The sequence below is a fragment of the Sciurus carolinensis genome, chromosome 7 (genome assembly GCF_902686445.1).
Source record: "Sciurus carolinensis chromosome 7, mSciCar1.2, whole genome shotgun sequence".
Classification (NCBI taxonomy): Eukaryota; Metazoa; Chordata; class Mammalia; order Rodentia; family Sciuridae; genus Sciurus; species Sciurus carolinensis.
In genome coordinates, this window is record NC_062219.1 from 138,365,149 (window position 1) to 138,378,258 (window position 13,110).

The 13,110-nt window shown below is 45.1% G+C and overlaps 1 long non-coding RNA gene across 1 annotated transcript; it reads right to left on the bottom strand.

Annotated features, from left to right (window-relative positions):
* Positions 1 to 332: 332 nt before the first annotated feature.
* Positions 333 to 2,252, bottom strand: LOC124988017 (uncharacterized). The gene is made up of 3 exons (XR_007109333.1): positions 2,169 to 2,252; positions 1,352 to 1,494; positions 333 to 953 (listed from the first exon to the last, which is right to left on the bottom strand). It is a non-coding gene; the product is annotated as an uncharacterized LOC124988017 (long non-coding RNA).
* Positions 2,253 to 13,110: the final 10,858 nt, after the last annotated feature.

Below are 13,110 nucleotides of genomic sequence, written 5' to 3' on the forward strand. Positions count from 1 at the left end.
CCCTGGGCTTCGACAGGGAATGTGATGGCTGAATTCTGAGCTGTCAAGTGAGAACTGGAACTGTGCAGAGGACCAGCGTTAGGCCCCCTACCCAGGATGCAGTGAGACTCAGAGGGACACCTGGCTTCTCCCTTCCCTTAGCCAGTCCATCCATCCTCACTGCTCCCAGGGCTGAGCGGCTGCGGTGGTGGTCCCCAGCTCAGAGGGCATTTTTCTGTTCTCAGTCTGCCCTGCCATGTCTGCATCCCATGCCTCATACGCAAAAGAACTGAATTCAGAGTCTGAAAGAATAGGAACACTTTAATTAGCCTGGGAAACGCACACGGGCTGGCTGTCCATCACATCTGAACTCTCAAAGAGCGTTGGTATCCCCAGACTCCCTGGAGCATCTGTCTGGCCAACCCCGCTGGGTAAGCCGGCTGGGCAGGTGGGAGGTGCACACCAAAGAGAGCTGGATTGGCCTGGCCGCTGGGGGAGGAGCCGCCCAACGAGTTTCCACGCCACCTGGAGAGCAGGCCCATTATTCCTCCACCAGGGCAGGGCTTCCAGGTACAGAGACCAGAGGTCACTGTGGTCCAATGGGCCGGGCCATAGATTAGGAGCTCAATTGCTCTTTGTTTAAATCCAGCGGAGGCGCTCAACCTTGCGTGACCTTGAGCCAAACACAACTCTTCAGATACAACCTGCTTTACGAGATGAGAGAGACAGGAGGAAGAAGGCCGGGGAAGGGCTGGAAAGGGCGAAGGAGCCGTGATGACAGCGCCCGGCGTTCGTGCCGTGCCCTCCCTCTCAGGCATGTTCCGATCTTGTTTGTCCCTTGACATCATCCTTGAGAAGGAAAGGGAGGGACCATTCTCCCCATCCTACACGAGGCACCGAGAACAGGCGGCCAGCGCCACACCCGCGCCAGCGCAGGCAAGGGATGTCCCTAATGCAGCTCTTTGCCAGCAGGTCTAGAAACAGGTAAAAGAACAAGAAAAAAAGAAGGGGAAAGAAAGGAAAAAGGGAGAGAAGGGAAAACCGAGATAAAGGACCCAAAATGGGCAGGGCAGATACAGCTCCTGGCTTGGGGAACACTGCGTTAGCGAGGGCTTGTGGGAGGACCCGGCTTTGCAGGCTCGGTTTTACCAGGCTTCAAGGCTTTGGTGCCTTCCGTCTTACCGGTACTGGAACCTCACCAGAGCTCCGAATCCAGAAGCAAGGAGGGCCACGCCCCTCTGCTCCTGAGCAGGGCGAGTTCCCATTATCAGCTGCTCTTTTTCCTCCCCTGGAGGCCCGGTTTATGACACTTGAAGTTTTGTTCCCTTTTCTGGGAGGTGCTATCGGGTGAGGTGGGAGAACAGATACTCACGTGGGTGTGGTGCGCCTGAGTCTCACCAGGGACTTGTCCTCCGTGGGGAGAGGGTGGGGTGTGGCGCCTTTCTTTAGGGTTGCGAGGGTCCTCTTCTTCCCTCCCACCTCAGGCAGGCGGATGGAGACCAACCTTCCCTGCAACTGGGCAGATGTCATTTCCCCGGCACATCCAGGGTGGGAAAGATGTGACTAAAGAGCCCCTCCCTCCACGTGCCATTCCCAGCTGCACCAACTCTGGCCTAGTGCACAGTGAAGATGAAAAACATTTCTCTTGTTCAGACATCCCGACACACACTGGTAGATTCCAAAAGGGCACACAAATTGTTCTATTGCTAATTGTCAACCCAAAGAATGTTCCAGAAAGAAGATCTTTATAACTGAAAAGCCTCCTGGTCCACAGGCAGAGCCTTCCCCATGAATCTGGGCCATAATTCTGATTGCACCTTGTTGACCAGTAAAAACCCTCCTCGCTGGGCCCACCTCTCTATCAAGGAGAGTCCACTGCAGTTGCTCAGCTAAGTTGTTACAGATAAACCAGAGACTGCAATTGCAGCGGGCGTGTGGAGAAAATGGCATTTAGTCTTTGGTTAAGGCTGTCCCTCTCGGTCTGGTCCCCGGAGTCAGTAAACAAACAACTTGTCCTTGGAGCCAAGGCCTCCCATTCCTGAGTTGCTGCTAGTTCTGCGAGGAGGCCAGTAGCTGTCCCTCGGGCTGTGTACAGAAGTAGCATTCCTGGCCCCCTGAGTCCTGCCATAGCTATTGGAGGACACCAAGTTATTGATGGGGACAGGTGTTCATAATCTGGCATAACTCACTTGGGCCATATTTCCTTTTTTCTGGAGACCTCTTGATTTAAGAATGAAAACTCCTTCTGGGTTGGGCTGTCCTGTAAACATCCCGGTCTGAATTTGCCGAGGTGGGTTGCTAAATTTAATTGCCAGTTTCCATGCCATGTGATGGTGTGTGACAGGCCAGCTCACCCTGTGAGTTAGCCAAGGGTTTTAAATAAATGCTTTCTGACGGAAAGGATGATAAAGATTCCTATTATTCACCCTCGAGCCTACAGATGGAGCTGCTTGGGGCTTTTACAAGGGAGACCCAGCCGTGTTAATCTCAGGAGCTCTGTCACTACTTCCCACTGTGGCGACAAAGACAGCTTGAAAGGGCCTGTGGAAAGAACTGTGGCCAGGTCAGCCAGGAGGCCTGTGCCAGCCGGAGGTCTCTGTGACCTTGAGATGCAAATAGCTCCGTGGGCCAAACTAGCCTTCTCCATCTGGAAAAAGGATGGAGAATAAGAAATCAGAAGTAACTGCTAGTACTTGGAGCTTTTGGGAAGCATGTTGGAGGTATGCAAAGACATTGTTAGTGAATGCATCCTTAAGCCATTCCAAGAAATCAGTGTTCTTCTTGCTCATAGCCTTTAAAATAACAATGGAAATAAATGGATGTGGCTATTTGACGTTCCTTAATTATTTTGTCTAATCGTTGGAGGCTTGCTGCATCTTCCTTCAAAAGTTACTCAGGAATGGGGTCTGAGAAACAGCAGCATCGACCTCCCCTGGGAACTTCTAAAAAGCACAGAATCTGAGGACCACCCCCATCTCTGCTAAATCAGAGTGTGCTGCCTAACAAGCCCCCCACCCCTGCCCCAGTGATGTGTCAGTTTGGAGAAGCCCTGGTCTAAGGCAGCAGTTGTCAAACTTTAGTGCACCTTAGGATCCCCAAGAAGGCTCTTTAAAACCTTGGTGGGCCCCAGCCCCAGAGGTTCTGATGCAATGTGTCTGGGTCAGGGGTTGAGAATTTGCATATCTAACACAGTTCCCTGGTGATGATGCTGTTGCTGGTTTGGGGCCCACACTTTGTGAACCACTGTTTTGTGACGCCATAAAGCCCAAGTCACCAGTGGTCCATAATATCTAGTAAATTTTTTAAAAGCTTCATTAAGTATGCTGGCCTCTCAATCCCTGGAATTCCTACATTTTCCTCTTAGTATCTTTATTCTTTTCTTGTCTTTTCTTTTTGGCAGGGAATGAGGGATTGAATCTAGGGCCTTGTGCATAGTAGGCATGGGCTCTATCACTGAGCTATACCCCCATCTCCCTTCCTGATTTCTTACACTTTATCTTGATTTCTTCCTTGATTTCGGTACATGGCTCTTTATACCACTTTCACTCTGATGAGAGTATCTAGACATGGAAAACCAGGCAGTTGTGTGCTGAGCATTCTGGGAGGATTGCATGAAAAGCCTACTTTTTTTTCTCCCATGTAGTTATTCTGAAGTTCTGCCTGTTTTTTCAGCTGGCCATGCTGCTGGTTCATAGTTGGCTCCTTACTATGTGAGTACCACAGAATAACCAAACTGATTGACCTCAGTGCGATTATTCTTGTGCTCTTAATCGCTCAAGCAAAATAGCAACACATTTGATTAAAGGAATTCTCAGGAAGAGTGAATTAAAAGCAAATCCTCCTTTATACCTGCCACCTTCTCTGTCCCCTATACCACTTTCCTCCCCTATTGGTCCTCCTCACCACTAGGTGTGTATTCTTCTATGCTTTCTTGCATGCATGTAGACGTAGGAATATATTGTTTGGAGTTTTTTAAAGAAAAAATTGCCTCATCTCATAGAGTATTGTTCTGCAACTTCTTTTGACAAATACTTTTTCTTAGAAATCCTTCAAAAAAATCAAAATTGGAACCTGTTTCCTTCTTTTTAAAACTGTATGACTGCATTTCTTACATGAATATACAACAGTTATTTAACCTTTCTCCTACTGATGGCCAATTATGTTATTTTCAATATGTCCAGCAATATTAAATTAGTACTCTCAAGCGATTCAATTAAGCAACTAAGCAATTGGCCTCTAAAGGATTTTATCAATTTATATTACCCTAAGGTCTTGCTGAAAATGATCTTTGTTTGTTTTGATTTTTTGGTTGGTTTAGGGATTTTTTAAGGGGGGAGGGTGCTGGAATTTCTTGTGTGTGTGTGTACATGCGCGCGTGTGCATGTGAGTGAGCATGCAAACCTAGGGCTTTGCACAAACCATATTATAAACTCAGCTACACCTCCAGCCTCTGAGAGAACCCTTACCAATTCTGGCTATTATCACGCTCACATTTTTACCGATATGTTGAAGTCATTTCTTTGTCTAAATTTTGCATTTACCTGATTAATGTCTGAGGTTAAATATCTCTTCATAAGATGATCAGCCATTTTATTTTATTTTCTGGAAATTACTTTTTCATATTCTCTTTCTCTGTTTTGTTGGGTTTTGTTTTGTTTTGTTTTGTTTTTGATCAAACCCACGGCCTCTCGGATGCTAGAGAAGCACCCTACCCTGAGCAACATCCACAGCTCTACAGTCTGGATTTTAGTCTTTGGTCTATTAAGAAAGTTGGAAATGGTTTACCCAAGTCTCTCCCTTGCCTTCTTTTTTCCCTTTTTCTTCCTTTTCCCCTCAAGCTCCTTGGTACAAGCAACGCTCCTGACTCAGCTCCCCAGTAGCTGGGATGCAGGTCGATGCCAACATGCCAACATTCCCACTTGGCTTTTAATAACTTTATCATTTGTCATTTAGTCCTTCTAGTTTTATGTAATCTATAATAAAATGTTAACTGAATTCATGCATTGCCAAAAATCTGCATTGTCTGGAGAGGAAACAATCTCTTGGATGGGAATGAAAAGAACTTCTAGAGGAAGTTGCAAATAAAACTTAATAGGGGAAAAAAGGAATGATGCTGCTCCCACCTACCCTTCCTTCTAGCTAGCCCGCATATATTTTGGCATCAAGTTTGGGTCTGGTGAGAGGCTGAGAAAAAAAAGGCACTGGTTTAAGTGATTTGCAGGTTTGTGTCAGAGCTGAAATGAAGTCAAAGGTGGTTGTTATTGGGAGATAGTTCATGGACCTCTTGTGTTCCTGCATATCTTGCAAGCAGAGGCACTGACTGTCTTTGCTACAGACTATCTTTTCAAGGATATGTGCAAAGAGAACAGCCTTGGAAGACAGAGCATCTCTCTCCAGAGCAAAGAACTGATTTGTTTGCTCCCCTCTATTGCAAGAATAACATCTTCTCCCAGGCAATAGTTGGCAGATTTGCTGATGACCCATAGTAAAAGATGGAGGTTTCCTAAATTCGGGGCTCCTCTCCTGTAACACACCCTCTGTGCATGGAGGTGTTGTCTGGCACCGTTTGCCCATCCTGAGGGAATTGAGGTCTGGGGAACCAGCACAAGAAAGTGATGATACTCTGGCTGCTGCTGTGGCTGTGAGTATTAACCTGTCTTTTGTCTCTAACCCAGGAGTCTCATCTCTTTTGCCAGCATCATGAGACTATGGCAGGCTAACCTGTTAACTTTGCAAGTCAGGTAAAATCTCAGAACCTTCATGGTTCTTGGCAGTTGCCATGTAATGAAAGATTAAAGCACTCAACTCTTGTTCCAGACAGACTTACTCCTCATCTTTCAGTATAAAAATCACCTAATCAAGTTCTTCTCTTAAACTGAATAATCCTTAAATGGTTAAGGAGAAGAAAAATCCCTTGTAAGGAATGTTCACATGTTATGTATAATTGCTGCAAGTCTACTATTCCAAGGGTTTCCATGTGGATGAAGTAGATTTATTCTGTGTAACTCTAGAGAATGAACATACAGGCAGAAAAAAATTCATCTCGATGTATTAACAAAAAGAAATTCTAACAGAGTTATCCCAAAGATCATAAGTATTGAGGTCATAAACTCACTACTGGCTTAAATGACCACTTATAGGACTTCTACATGGGGAAAAGGTGAGGCGTGATAATGCAAAGTTCTCTTCAAAGCTGCTGGTGGTTGCTGGTGTGGTGGTACATGTTTGTAATCCCAGCAACTCAGGAGGCTGAGGCAGAAGAATTACAGGTTCAAAACCAGCCTCAGAACATAAGCTTGGTCCTAAGTAACTTAGCAAGACCCTGTCTCAAAATAAAAAATAAAAAGGGTTGGGGACGTAGCTTAGTGGTTGAGCACTCCTTGGTTCAATCTCTAGTACCAAATTAAAAAAATGAAAGAGAGAGAGATGCTACTGGTGGAGACATTGCTCAGTGGACCATTTAATCAGATTTATTTTCATATCAAGTTATGGGGAAGGTAAGGGGGCAGAAGGTGAGCTGGCAGATCCAGATGGAACTTTCATATGGTTGTACTTGAGATGATAATCATGGATTCTATGTCTACTACTTAGTCCTACAGAAACTTAGTCAAGTCTAGCTCACGCAGAATTGAGTTGGTGCTGGGGAATTAATTCATGCTAACCAAATTAACTAGAAGCCTGAGTCACGAGTTAAAAAGTCAAGACCCTAATTTTAGAGCAAAATACAAACTGTTCCCATAACTATCATTTTATTGTCCACTATTAAGAACACCCTACCTCTCTCCAGTTTCTAGGTACTAACTAGTTAATAGATGTTTGGTTATTACCAAGCCAAAGAGAAAGGATTTGAATGACTCTGGAACTTGTTTAATCGGATATGATGCATTAAGTTGTTGCAATAGAGGGTGATGCAATATCTCTTCTCCAGTGAAGAATATACTTCTTTAATATACAAGCCCAGAATGTCATTGTTTACTAAACAGTTTGTCTTTCTCCTTTGACAGTGCTGGAAAAACTCAATAATTCTTAGCTTTATTCTTTGTGAATTAGTCTGTTTTCTGTTGCTATCACAAAATACCCGAGGTTATGTGTTTCATAAATAAGAGGCTCACTTAGCCCACAGTTATGGAGGTTCGAGATCATGGTGCCAATATCTGTTTGGCATTGGGGGGACTTTCTGGCTACAGCACAACATGGTGGAGGGCATCATGGTGGAAGCACATTCAAAAGGAAGAGATCCCATGCAAGACAGGAAGCAAGAAGGATTCAGACTTGCTCTTTTTAGAAAAACTCATTCTTAAGGATCTAACTGGGGTCTCTCAAGAATTGCATTAATCCCCACAGAGGGTGGAGCCTCCAGGTATCTCACTATCACTCATCGGGCCCCACCTCTTATGGGTTTTATCATCTCAACACGGCCACGCTGGGACCAAGCTTCCAGCACATGGACCTGACTCAGACCATATCCAAACCCTAGCACTCCCTTCTCCAGCCCCAGGAGGCTCCTCCTCCTCCTGTTTGCAGTTTGCAGCAGGTCTTCCCACCAGAGCAAGCTTCCACCCTATAGTTTGTCTGCTTCCCAAAGTTATCTAAGGAAACACCTCAGCTTCATCAGCCCTAAGCCGGTACAGAGCCTGCATGGACTGTTCCTCTCCTGGCAGTTCCTCCCTAGCTGGGTGTCTGTGTATAGGATCACCTCACTTCTGTATGCTTCCCTTTCCTCATATGTAAAAGATCACAACTTCCACTTCTGGTTAAAGACTAATGACCACTCACATTTAAAAAAGACTTTACAACACCAAGAGTGAGCCCTGATGTCACCTATGACCTCTGGGCCATGATGACGTGTCACTGTAGGGACATTGATGGTAACAAATCATCTCTCCAGAGGTGGATGTTGATCCTGGGGAGGCCGGGCATGGGGGGGTGAGGAGGTGTCTGGGAGCTCTCTGTACCTTCCTCTTAACTTTTCTGCAAACCCAAAACTACTCTTAGAAATAGTCTTTAATAAAAAAATAAATTGAAAAAATATTTTATAAGTTGTAAATATCTAAAAAATTAAACTCGCTAATAGATAAAGAAATAAATCCTAACAGTAACATAAACCGTGGCTTTTATGCTTATCACTAATTCTATCCTTACCTTCAGTTTCAGGGTATGACACCTTTTTACTTGGGTGTGGGTTTGAGCATCCTCCCAAGGGTCCCTTGTGATCTAAGGTGTGGTCTTAGCCTGGCACTATTTGTAGACAGTAGAACCGTTAGGAGGCAGGGCCTAGGGAGAGGAAGTTAGGTCGTTGGGGATGTGCCCTGGAAGTGACTGCAGGACACCTTTCCCGCCACACTTAATCGGACACATGCTCCCATATTTGCCATCAGCCATCCACCACTGGTCCCTAACCTTCACCAGAGCCTATGCTGTTTGGACTTTGAATCCCCCATACTGTTAGCCTAACAAACCTCTTCTTTCTTCCTAAGTGTCCTGTGTCAGTTTTTCAATGCAGTAACGCAAAGCTGACCACTACACCCTACGCTCTGACTCCCATCTTATTTTTGATGCCCACAGCTGCCTCCATAATGGCATGTATTAAGAGCATTTTGGTGTGGGTTTTTGGGAATTCTACACATTGAATGAAACCTTGTGGACAGGGGGTTGTTAGCAACAGAATCATGTTGTACCAGGAGGGACCTGGTATAGAAAGCAGGCTTTCCCCTGTGTGGATCCTGGATCTTTCACTGCAAACAGGCTGTTCTGTCAATGACGGGTTAGGAGGGAGACAGGGAAAAGACAGACAATATGCCAGCAGTCAACTCTTGTGGGCAGTAAGGCAGGAGGCCACGAGGCAGACTGTTGGATTCAGCACCACAAACCAGAGTTCGGTGAGATGAGAATTTTGGACCCTCACACCTCCCAGATGGCCTCGCTGCCTCAGCACTTGGCATTTTCCATTTGGATCCAGACACCCTGGCATGCACAAGGAAACTCAGATGCCAAAGGGGAGAGAGAGAGAGAGAAAGAAGAGCAAGGAATTCTGAAAAATCATCAGAGATTTTTAACTCAAAGGAAGAGAAAGAACGTGACTTTTAATTTTCCCAAGTTCATACATTTTCATTGCCAAAACCCGATACCGGCATGACGTGGTAATCCATTTACTGTAGTTGAAACCCGAGGTGCGAGAAGTACTATGTTGACTAAGCCTTGCATCAGCTGCTGCTACCCAACATGTAAAAACTTGTAGTTTAATTTTAGCTTTATAGTAAATAAGTGTTTCCCAAGCCCACTCAGAAACCCAGGCTGTCACTAGGTCTACAGGTGTGCTCTGAAAAAGATCCCACCCTCCTAAAATGTGCCAGCGGTCAGGACTAAGCCATCTGTCATTTCTTCACGTTTTTTTGTGAACTGTCTTAAGTGTGAAAGTATTCCAACTGAACAGTCAGGTTCTGTTGTATATACATAAAACCCGTGTGTGTGTTTGTGCATGTGTGTGTGCACGTGTGTGTTCTATGTTAAAAGTTACCAGGAGGTAGGCACAGTGGTGCATGCCTGTAATACCAGTGACTCAGGAGGCTGAGGCAGGAGGATCGCAAGTTTGAGGCTAGCCTAGGCAAATCAGAGAGGCCCGAAGCAACTTAAGCAAAACCCTGTCTCAAAATTTAAAAATAAAAGAACTGGGGATGTAGCTCAATGGTAAAGTGCCCCTGGGTTCAATCCCCAGCCCACACACACACACAAAAGGTACCAGGGAAAAGAGTGAAGGCAAAGAAGTGAATCACTGAAGAAAATAATTTTTTAAATTTGGGAGCAATTAGATGGCATCTATTTCATTTTCCATTGCTATAACAAATGCCTGAAGCTGAGTAATTTATAAAGAAGAGAGTTCTATTTAGTTCACAGTTTGGGAGGCAGAAAGTCCAAACAGAATGGCATTGGCTCTGGGGGGGGCTGCCTGATACCATCACAGATGGTATCATAGTGGGAATGTGAGGTGGGGAAATTGCAGAGTGAGACAGGAAGCAGAGAGCAGGAAGGGGATCCTTTATAACAATGCTCTCGCGAGAACTAACTAGAATCCCACGAGAACTGCATTAAATCCTCCCGAGGGAAGTGACCTAACTACCTGGCCTAGGTCCCACCTCCTAAAACTGAGCAACACCTCTCATCAGCACCACGGTCGGGGACTAAGCTTCCAACACAGGAACCCTTGAGGGACTGCTAGAAACACATCTACACCACGGCAGATGGCATTAGCTGATCCAGTCAGTGAACCCCAATTAGTGTTCTTCCTATGTGGCAGGCACTGTGCTGGGCCCCAGGGGAGCCACCAAGGAGACGCAGGCACAAGCCACTCTCAGGAAACTCCTTGTCTCACTAATACACAAATAGAGGTGACACCACGCAGAAGAGCCACAGGGCAGAGCAAACAAAGTGCTTTGGTGGCTCTGTGGGTGACCACTATTGCCACATATCACCTTTCAGGTGTCCTGGGGACATCCAAGAAGGAACTTGTTGAACAAGTCTTTCTTTCAGGGGTGAAGAAATATGCAAAGACATATGAAATGCATAGAAAAAAAAGAATAAGATACCTGGATGAATTTATAAAGTGTAAGGAGCCTGCAATAGACTATCTATATAAGGAAGGAGTAAAGATCTTTCTCATTTTCAGCTATGAAATTAAGAATCCCAAATTAAGCACTGTCCTTGAGAATTAGAATAACACAGAAGGCAGCAATGAGCTTCGAGGACATTTCTTTTCTCCTCGGATGTTGGAATGAATACCGCTGTCCTGAGAGATGCTTCACCTGGGCCTCTCCCGGTCACTACATTCACAGCTGTGTCCTGATGTCTGCAGATTAACTGGGTAATCAAGGAGTCTGGAAACCAGACCCTGAACTTTTGATTGAGAAGTCATCTTCTCCAAAAATCTACCCTGAATCAGCTCCTGGCTCTGGTTACTGTGCCGAGGATCATGGTAATGGAGGTTGGTGGTGAGGGCTGAAGGGGACACCAGCTGGCTCACACTAGATGCTGTCCTCTGTTCCCAACCCCTGTGTTCTCACCGTGCTCTTCTCTGATGGTCCAGTAGCTCATCTGAATCCCCTGATAATCTGTAAAGCCCTTGGGCAGGAACGATGGCTTTGTTCTCCACATTCCCGAAGACTGGCACATTCTAATGGAAAGACAAGCAGCTCACCTTACAGATACTTCTTATTCACGCAGCATTTCGTATCACCTGTATTGGATTGTGCGCACCATATGCGCATGCGCACAAAGTCTGCCTCGTTTCAAAGAATTTTTCAAGTTTATTTTTTTACTTTATTTTGAATTAATATATCTTTTTGACAATTTTATTAAATTCAATTGTAAGAACATCCAACTGACATGCAGAATCACCACAATTATACAATCTGAATTTCGTAGCTCAGATATGCTACAATATAAAAACACAAATATGAAAGTATGTATTTTATTCTTACCCAAACTGTAGAGCCACTGCATAAAATTAGCTGAATTGATTTTAATTTCGCTTCTTGCTATGTGCACATTCCACAGCTCCCACCTGCAGCTTACCGATGGGTAAGGAAGGACGGAAGGGAAAAGGAACTGCGGGTTCCCTTTTTTTCTTTCCTATGTCATTATCTTCAGCATTAGTCCTGGCTAGAATAGGGAAATAATGTGTGTGAGAAAGGCAATGATAGTGTCCCTTGATCCCTTGGTCATCCCTGGTTATTGAAGGTCATGACCACCTCTCTGATTCGAATCAAGTCCTGGCTCTAATGGAAATCAGAGTCTCGCCCCTCTTTCCCCATCTGCTCCCTTACTTCCTCTCCCCTCCCCACTTCCCATGGGCTCCACATGCCAGTGTGCCTTTAAGTCTTACTGGACTCTATTGGACTCCACGCCCCACAGTGCCCTGGAATTCTGTTCTCCTGGGCATCACAGACATGCCGTGTGGATGGCCAGCAGGGCAGGCACGTGCACGTGTTGCTTAGAGCGCTTCTGCTCATGCGCATAGCACTTCACTTGTAAAGCACCAAGTTCAAAGACAAAATCAGGCGCTTCAAGATGGCAGCAGCAGAGCATCACATCAAGTGCAGGGCCCTTCCCTGCACCAGGCCCTGTGTAATGTCACCAAGCCCCATGTTCACGAAGCAGACCCTGACTGTACCGAATGATCACACCTGATTGGCCCTCATTTTCAAGCAACTACTGGATCAAAACCAGCTAAAAGAGAAAACCTCATAATTTTAAGACCATTGCAATAAAGAACACCACTTTCCAAGTCAGATGAGTTAACATTATCATGGAACTTTAAAGCCTTCAGGCATGACTCTGACATTCTATTAAATTCAACAGACATTGATTGTGCTCAGCAATGTCCAAAAACCCATCAGGATAGGGAAGCAGGAGTGTTCCTTGAATGACTAGACACGGTCTCTGATCCAAGTCTAGCTGGGGAGAAAGATAGCTACAGAGTTGCACTGCCAGACAGACTATAGCTACACGGAGATGGTAAAATACATGTACAGAGCATGAGGAAAGAGTATGCACCTTCCCTTACATTGTTCCCAAGAAACAGAGCCTAAGACAAAGGTTTTGCATGCAGGTACAGTCCTGCATCACTTGAAGGATAAGGATACTCCGAGAGATGAGTCATCCTGGGTGACTTTGTCAATGTGCAAATACCATAGAACCTACTTACATAAACCTGGATGGAATGGGTCAGTCCCTCACCAAGGACTTTGATGCAATCAGGGGATGTGGAAAGCATGAGATGGATGAGGCTGCTGCTGGCAGCAGACTGTTTTATAGGAAACCGTTTGTTTGTTTTAATAAGTAGGAATACGCTCTAAAATATTGCCAAAAAGTGTAGTATAGTAAATGCATAAACCAGGAACATCACTGTTTATTATCATTATCAAGTATCGTGTACTGTCCATAATTGTATATGCTGTACTTTTCCATGACCGGCATCATGGTGGTTGTTTACACCAGCATCACCATAAACACACAAGTAATGCATTGAACCATGACATCACTAGGCAATAGGTATTTTTCAGCTGCATTATAATCTTATGAGACCACCACTGTATATGCAATCCATCATTGACCAAAAAACATTGTTATGCAGTG